This window comes from Microtus ochrogaster, unplaced genomic scaffold (genome assembly GCF_000317375.1).
Source record: "Microtus ochrogaster isolate Prairie Vole_2 unplaced genomic scaffold, MicOch1.0 UNK81, whole genome shotgun sequence".
NCBI lineage: Eukaryota > Metazoa > Chordata > Mammalia > Rodentia > Cricetidae > Microtus > Microtus ochrogaster.
The window spans coordinates 229,995-238,571 of record NW_004949179.1 but is presented as its reverse complement, the minus strand read 5'-3'; the positions used below and the strand labels follow the sequence as shown (position 1 = coordinate 238,571).

Below are 8,577 nucleotides of genomic sequence, written 5' to 3'. Positions count from 1 at the left end.
AGAGCAGGCAATGCTCTTAACCACTAAGCCATCTCTCCAGCCCTAACTTTGCTATTTTCAAAGCTTTGTTTCAACTGTGATGCACTCCAAGGCCTGTGAACATATCTCCCAACATTAAGGTTAAAAGAATTTAAACTAGCTGGGCTACTGGAACTCAAGTGTTAGTCATTAACTCGAGCTACTTACTATCCATGCAGCTGTGAAACATACCCTTGAATTTATTTTTATTAATCAAAACTCTGTATAAGCTATCATTATCAAATTGGACAGTACAGCTTAGGGGGTCATATTCTTGACATCCACAGGTAAAAATGCCCAGTAGAACAGGATGTTTCCAAAAGATAAACGCATTATAGCACAGGTAGTGGAGATCTCCCCGCGTCCACTCACACCACACTAGGTATCAGAGAAAGAGAGCCACAGCAAACATGAAGAGGCACAGCAGAAGCAAAAGACATTTCAGAATCTGTAGTCCCGTGGCCTTGCCTAAATGAGATGGACCCATCAGGGGATTCCCTTCTGCTGGGCTGACACAGGGAACTTCAACTGCAACCTGCTGCTCCTCTGGCAGGGCCCACAACAACAGGGGGCAAGCTCTTTATGTTTGGCCAACTTGACTATATCCACCCATCTGGGGACTTTCAGCTTCCCGGACTTTCTGAGGAAGACCGCCAGAGCTCCGACAATCTCCTGCTGGTTACTGTCTTTTACAGTAACTCCAGACACAACGCAGCCTCCATGCATTGGTTCTTGGTTTTTTGGAGACAGGGTTTCTCTGTGTGGCCTTGGCTTCCCTGGAACTCGCTTTATAGACTAGGCTGGCCCTAAACTCAGAATATTTTTGGTTTTCTGAGACAGGGCTATAATGGGTAATGGCCGTCCTGACTTGATGTGTAGATTAGGCTGGCCTTGAACTCAGAGACCCACCTGCTTCTACCTCCCAAGTTCTGGGATTAAAGGCCTGCGCCACCAACGCCTGGCTTGGTCTCATTTTTAATAAATCATTGCCTGATTCCAGGCTAAGATATGCATCAATATTTTCTTTTAAGTGTTTTACAAGTTGTCTAGGAGTAGTGGCTCATGACTGCAATTCTGGCACTCGAGTAACAGACAGGCCACTGTAAGTGTCAGGAAAGCCTGAGCTAAGATATTGTCTTAAAAACAAACAAACAGCCGGGCGGTGGTGGCGCACGCCTTTAATCCCAGCACTTGGGAGGCAGAGGCAGGAGGATCTCTGTGAGTTCGAGGCCAGCCTGGTCTACAAAGGGAGTTCCAGGACAGGCTCCAAAGCTATAGAGAAACCCTGTCTCGAAAAACCAAAACCAACCAACCAAACAAACAAACAAACAAAAAGCAGTTATTCAGGGTTATCTCTTCTGTTTAGACACCTGGTCTGTCTCTGTGTTGCTGGCAATTGAAAGCAGACTCTCCAGTGTGCTAATGCTCTACCATGGACTCTCATCCCCAGCCATGTGTCCAAGTTGAACACATGGCAATGAGATGAGATGGAGAGCCATACTAGTCAGTCTCTGGTCAACTTGGTCAGGTTAGCATCTTCTGAGAAGAGGATCCTCATCTGAGTCTCCATCAGACTCATCTGTGGGAAGCCTGTAGAGCACTGTGTGATTAAGACCTGATGTGGCCCAGCCCACTGTGGGCAGTGTCAACCCTGGCCAGGTGCTGTGGGGTTGCTTGAAAAAGCAGGCTGAGGAAGCCCTAGGGAACAAGGCAGGGAGCAGCAGTCCTCCATGGCCTCTGCTTCTCTGCTTCAGCCCCTGCCACGGCTTCCACTGCCCTCTCCTCTTCAAGCTGCTTCTGTCATGGTGCTCATCACAGCAGGAGAAACCCAATGGGGACAGACTCCACTTCCACTCTTCCAGAAGTGCTGGCACACCTGTCAGATGCCACCCACGTGCTGGGGTTCCAGCCTATGCAGTGGAGCTGGCCTAGGTGTGCAAAGCCCTAGTGTGGCGGTGCACATCTGTATTCCTAGTGTGGTGGCGCACATCTGTAACCCTAGTGTGGTGGTGCACATCTGTATCTTAGTGTGCTAATGCACATCTGTAACCCTAGTGTGGTGGTACACATCTGTAATCCTAGTGTGTTGGTGCACATCTGTAACCCTAGTGTGGCCATGCACATCTGTAATCCTAGTGTGTTGGTGCACATCTGTAATCCTAGTGTGCAGGTACACATCTGTAATCCTTGTGTGGCTGTGCACATCTGTAACCCTAGTGTGCTGGTGTACATCTGTAATCCTAGTGTGCTGGTGTACATCTGTAATCCTAGTGTGGCGGTGCACATCTGTAATTCAGGTTTTAGAGGAGAGAAGGGGGGTCAGAAGTGTTGTGCCAGATTATGATCCCCAGAGAGACCACCAGAGACCAGAGAAGCCCAGACTGTAATAAGCAAGGTTTATTTAACATAATACAAACTAGTTTGGGACCCGTCTATAACACCGTCTCAGCGAGGTGGAGAGGAGTTCGAGCTCCTCCGTGGGGTTGGCTGTTAAAGGCAGGGGAAACATAAGCAGCCCTTCAGCGGTTAGGGGGATTTGGCACAGCTGCAACTTCATGAAGGTCTTTGCTTTCTCTCCCAGCTTGTTCTTTGTTCTTAGAGCAAGGCTGCCCTGTTTCTGAGTCAGGCCATCTTTATCAGCCTGTACCAGGTGGCCGGGCATAATTTCTCGGGTGGGAGTGGGGAAGGCCACTATCTTCCTGGAAACAAGCTAGTCTGGGTTTCTGTTTTTAAAACATTCTGCTAGGAAATTTCTTCTCACCCCCCCCCTTTTTTTTTTTTTTTTTTTTTTTGAGATAGGTTTTCTCTGTGGCTTTGGAGCCTGTCCTGGAACTAGCTCTGTAGACCAGGCTGGTCTCGAACTCACAGAGATTCGTCTGCCTCTGCCTCCCGAGTGCTGGGATTAAAGACGTGCGCCACCATCGCCCAGCTCTTCTCACCGCTTTGAGAGTATGGGGTGAGGGTCTCACAAGAAGTTCAGAGTCACCTGGGATATGTGCTGACCCTGTCTCAATTCTATTCCTTTGACCTAGACTTAAGCGCAATGCATTTACTATGTGTTGTCTTCAGACTTATTTATTTATTTATTGTTTGCTATGTAGCCTGAGCTGACCTCAAACTCACAGGCTTAAAGGGTTTCCTGTCCTGGTGTGGGACAATGGTCTGTATTCTGTCAATTATATTTTAAATAAACGCTGATTGGCCAGCAGCCAGACAGGAAGTATAGGTGGGACAACCAGAGAGAAAATAGAGGTGGGTCAAGGAGAACAGGAGAATTCTGGGAAGAAGAATTCTGGAAAGTCGGTAGTCCTGTCCTAGCAACAGAAGAAGCAAGATGTGACTGCCCTGCTGAATAAGGTACTGAGACATGTGGCTAACACAGATAAGAATAATGGGCTAATATAAGTTGTAAGAGTTATTAATAAGAAGCCTGAGGTACTGGGCCAATCAGTTTATAACTAATGTAGACCGTTGTGTGATTTCCTTGGGACTTAACGACTGCGGGAATCGGGCAGGAGAGAAACCCTCGACAACACTGGCCTCAGCCCTGAGCTGGAGTTGCTATGGTGTGCGCCGTATGCTGGGCTGAAATGCACTTTCTTTCAAACGTTTGGTTCCTTTGAGACATGTGGCACAGGCTAGGGTTAAACTTCCCATTCTTCGGCCTACCATTACAGAATGCTTGGATTAGAAGCAGCAACCACATCAGGCTATGTGAAATATTTATATTTTAATTGTGTGTGTGTGTGTGTGTGTGTGTGTGTCTGTCTGTCTGTCTGTGCATGTGTGTGCTAGCATGAAACCCAGGGCCCTCCAACACTGGGCAGACCCCTAAACTGAGCTACACGGGAAGTCCTTTTTACTTTTGATTTTCAGTTTGAGACAGCACCTTGCTCAATTGCCTAGGCTTAGTCCCCTACCTGCTGGGGTTACAGGCATACACAACCACAGCCAGTCTAAAATACATTCTAAAAATGTATTTCATGGGCTGGATGTGGTAGCACACACCTGTAATTCCAACACTCAGGCAGGAGGCAGAGGCAGGGGGGATCTCTATGAGTTCAAGTCAGCCTGGTTTACATGTGGAACCGCCAGGACAGTCAGGGCTACAGAGAGACACTGTCTCGGGGAGGGAGGGAGGAAGAGAGGGAGGGAGGGAGGGAGGGAGGAAGGGAGGGAGGAGAGTGAGAGAGAGAGCAGCGATTGTGTTTTGTAGGCTATGCTTCAGGAAGGAAGGAAGAGCCAGGGGACCCACCATGGAGGCCACCAAACCTGCACAGGACTGAGGTGTGGCTAGCCCAGGTCAGACTTTTAACTTGGGGATAGATCTGCAGGACCTTTGCGTAAAGTGTTGAAAGATTTTGAGGGAAAAGAAAATGCCAAGACAGCCAGCAAGCCAGACCTAGATCACAGACCGTGCAGGCCCAGACGCAGGCTTCATCAGGCTCACATCGCAGCCCTTGAGCACACAGGCAGGGCCAGCGACTCCAAGATGGAGCACTAGCACAGGCAATCATTGGCCTGAAGATTTGAGGAATCTCTGCAGGAGGGGGCGGGAACCCAGACAAAAGCTCAGACTCTCGGAGGTCACATGGAAGACAGTGGAATCCAGATGCCAGTGAGGAGGAGCCACAGAAAAAGCGTGCCAGGAGAAGGGGACTTCCTATAGTTCCAAGGTGACTCGGTGAGGGTGGAGCACAGAGTATAGGAGTGGAGGTGTGAGGAAACAGAAACAGCAGCCCTACACTCGGCCATCTTGTCATGAAGGAATGCAAAGAAATGCAGCAGGTGCCAGCATCAAGTGTGCAGGCAACTGGGTTTCTGCTCTGTTGTATGAGGCTTGGCCAAGCTGGCTCAGCTAACTCCTAGACAGAAACTGCCTTCCAAAATCACATCGGCTACTCCCAAGCCTCCTCCAACAACTCTCATCTTGCACACCACCAAGGCTGTCCCTGTCCTCAGTCACCTGTTCCAGGTCCTAGACAAATAGAGACATGCCCTATGACCCAGAGGAGAGCAAGTGTCTACTCCATCCAGTTCCAGGCTGGCTCAAACTGGCCTGCCCAGTCCATCCAGTTCATTCTGGAGAAAATCCTATCAAAGGTCTAGGTCACAGCCTAGAACAGACACTCACTCGAACGGGCACACACAGAGACACACCCCACCTCTACGGCCAAGGTGCTGTTTGGTATGGTGTGCCCTCCTCTTAGGAGCAGTGAGTAAACTTTGCTTTCAAAAGTGCTTGTGTCCAGGTATGCCACCCTGTCACACTTAATTCAAACAAATGTGTTTCATATCCAGTCAGGATGAAGCTGGAGAGATGGCTCAGCAGCTAAGAGCTTTTGTATTATTCTTGCAAAGGACAACATAAGTTTGGTTTCCAGCACCCATGTTGGGCGACTCATGACCACTTGTGACTCTAGCTGCAGGGATCAGACGCCTCTTCTAACCTCTGAGAGCAAAGCACTCACACATGTACACATCTTAGAGACAGGACACACATATACACAAATGAATGTCTGATTTTTGTTTGTTTTGTAGACAGGGTTTCTCTGTGTTGCTCTGGTTGTCCTGGATCTCACGTGTAGATCAGGCTGGCCTTGAACTCAGAATTCATCTGCCTCTGCCTCCCGAGTGCTGGGATTAAAGGTGTGTGCCACTGGCAAGATGGGTCTTGTGTGTACGGGTGCACACACACAGATACTGGTGTTTTACCTGCATATATATCTATCTGTGTGAGAAAGGCAGATCCCTTAGAAGTGGTGTTACAAATAGCTGTGACCTGCCGTGTGTGTGCTGGGAATTGAACCCATGTCCTCTGAAAGAGCAGCCAGTGCTCTTAACCTCTAAGCCATCTCTCTAGCCCAGAATAGTTAGTTTTTTTAAAAAAATAAATATTTTTGACTAATTTTACGTGTATGAATGCTTTGCCTGTATATATGTATGTGCACTGTGTGTGTGCCTGGTACCCACAGAAGTCAGACGAGGGGTTAGGAACCCCTGGAAGTGAGTTATGGATGGTTGTGAACCCCCATGTGGATGCTGAGAATTGAATCTCGGTCCTCTGCAAGAGCAACAAATGCTCTCCACTGCTAAGCTATCTCTCTAACACACCCCCTTTTAATTTTTTTATTGATATTTACTGAGCTCTACATTTTTCTCTGCTCCCCTCCCTGCCTCTCCCTTCCCCCTCCAACCCTCCTCCAAGGTCCCCATGCTCCCAATGTACTCAGGAGATCTTGTCTTTTTCTAATTTCTACTTCCCATGTAGATTAGATCTATGTAAGTCTCTCTTAGGGTCCTCATTGTTGTCTAAGTTTTCTGGGATTGTGGTTTGTAGGCTGGCTTTGCTTTATGTTTAAAAACCACCTATGAGTGAGTACATGTGATAATTGTCTTTCTGGGTCTGGGTTACCTCACTCAAAATAATGTTTTCAAGCTCCATCCATTTTCCTGCAAAATTCAAGCTGTCATTTTTTTCTGCTGTGTAGTACTCCACTGTGTAAATGTACCACGTTTTTCTAATCCATTCTTTGATCAAGGGACATTTAGGTTGTTTCCAGGTTCTGACTATGACAAACAAAGCTGCTATGAACATGGTTAAGCATGTGTCCTGTGGCATGATTGAGCATCCTTTGAATATATATCCAAAAGTGGTATTACTGGGTCTGGAGAAAGGTTGTTTCCTAATGTTCTGAGAAATCGCCACACTGACATCCAAAGGGGTTGTACCAGCTTGCATTCACACCAGCAATGCAGAAGTGTTCTCTTTTCCCCACAACCTCTCCAGCATACGTTGTCATCAGAGTTTTTGATCTTGGCCATTCTTACAGATGAAATCTGAGTTGTTTTGATTTGCATTTCTCTGATGACTAAGGATGTTGACCATTTCCTTAAGTGTCTTTCAGCCACTTTAGATTCCTCTGTTGAGAGTTCTCTGTTTAGGTCTGTACTCCATCTTTTTTTATTGGATTATGTGATCTTTTGTTGTCCAATTTCTTGAGTTCTTTGTATTTTGGAGATCAGACCTCTGTCTGATGTGGGGTTAGTGAACATCTTTTCCCATTCTGTAAGCTGTCATTTTGTCTTGTTGACCATGTCCTTTGCTTTACAGAAGCTTTTCAATTTCAGGAGGTCCCATTTATTAATTGTTTCTCTCAATGTCTGTGCTGCTGGGGTTATATTTAGGAGGTGGTCTCCTGTGCCAATGTGTTCAAGTGTACTTCCCACTTTCTCGTCTATAAGGTTCAGTGTGGCTGGCTTTATATTGAGGTCTTTGATCCATTTGGACTTGAGTTTTGTGAATGGTTATAGATATGAGTCTATTTTCATTTTTCTACATGTTGATATGATGGAGGTGGGTCTTGTATCTATCTGTTGCTTTCATTGGTTAATTAATAAAGAAACTGCTTGGCCTTTGATAGGACAGAAAATTAGGCAGGCAGAGTAGACTGAACAGAATTCTTGGAGAAAGAAAGCCATGTCAGGCAGTTGCCATGATTCTCCCACTCCAGACAGACACAGGTTAAGATCTTTCCTGGTAAGCCAGCTCGTGGTGCTACACAGAATATTAGAAATGGGTTAGATCAATATGTAAGAGCTAGCCAATAAGAGGTTAAAACTAATGGGCCAAGCAGTGTTTAAAAGAATACAGTTTCTGTGTAATCATTTTGGGTAAAGCTAGCCAGATGGCGGGAAGTGGCCTGCCGCCGCTCCTTCTATAGAGTGGCGCCCAGACGTGGTAACTAACTCCACGTAAAACCTGAGAGAACTTAATTTTAAATACAGAAAAAACAGAGTTTACCACAGCTTTTTGCTGTTTGCTAGAGTGTGCTGCAGAGAAATTTTCCTGACTCAGCCCCAGCAGGAAAAAAGCTGCACGCTTTAAAACGCGGCTTCCTAGGGCTGTGCTGCCAGCGTGAACTCTGGCTTTAAAGCATTTCAATGGCTTTTATGGGACTGGATGTTTGTGTTCTTGCTCTGGATTGGGAGGAAAGTAGCTGAGACCATGCCCTTGGCTCAGCGCTACTGCCTGCACCTGGGCAGACAGCAGAATCAGGCTTAGGCAGGCGGAAGAGCATGGCAGATTCCTGCCGCTATACAGAGACATGTTTTCAGATTGCGCGGTGCTTTGTGTGTCAGATTTGGCTGTAACTTGGATGAAAAGAGTTTCTGTGCCGCATGCTCAGTCTCAGAGTTAAACTGCTGAGTGCGGCTCCAATGTGGACTGCTGTGTGCCTGGAACTGTGTGTGGCTCAGGGGCACCAAATGGCTCTGAGGCAGGAGCGGCTCAACTCCCCCATGCTGAACTGTGCTGGTCTCAGGCAGGAACTGCAGTAATTACCATAATAACAGCGCAGTTAAGGTTTAGAATGGGCAGGAAACAGGCTCTACCTATTACCGTATTACCTCTATGTGGCGCAATTTAAGTTTTTAAGAAGTGCTTAATATTTTAAGAAATGCTCCTGGATAGTAAAAAAATTACATTGCTGAAAGTGTTTATGAGTTGTAGAAGTTCCTTGGTAGAATTTTTGGACAAACTTTTTTTTTTTTTTTTTT

General features: G+C 46.7%; 1 protein-coding gene and 1 pseudogene across 3 annotated transcripts in view; both read right to left on the bottom strand.

The window, feature by feature from the left end:
* The window catches only part of LOC101978979, a 2,126-nt pseudogene extending 1,382 nt beyond the window's left edge, over window positions 1–744 (bottom strand).
* Window positions 1–8,577, bottom strand: part of Pbx4 (PBX homeobox 4) — a 45,690-nt gene that overhangs the window by 24,624 nt on the left and 12,489 nt on the right. The gene's annotated exons all lie outside the window — the stretch shown is intronic.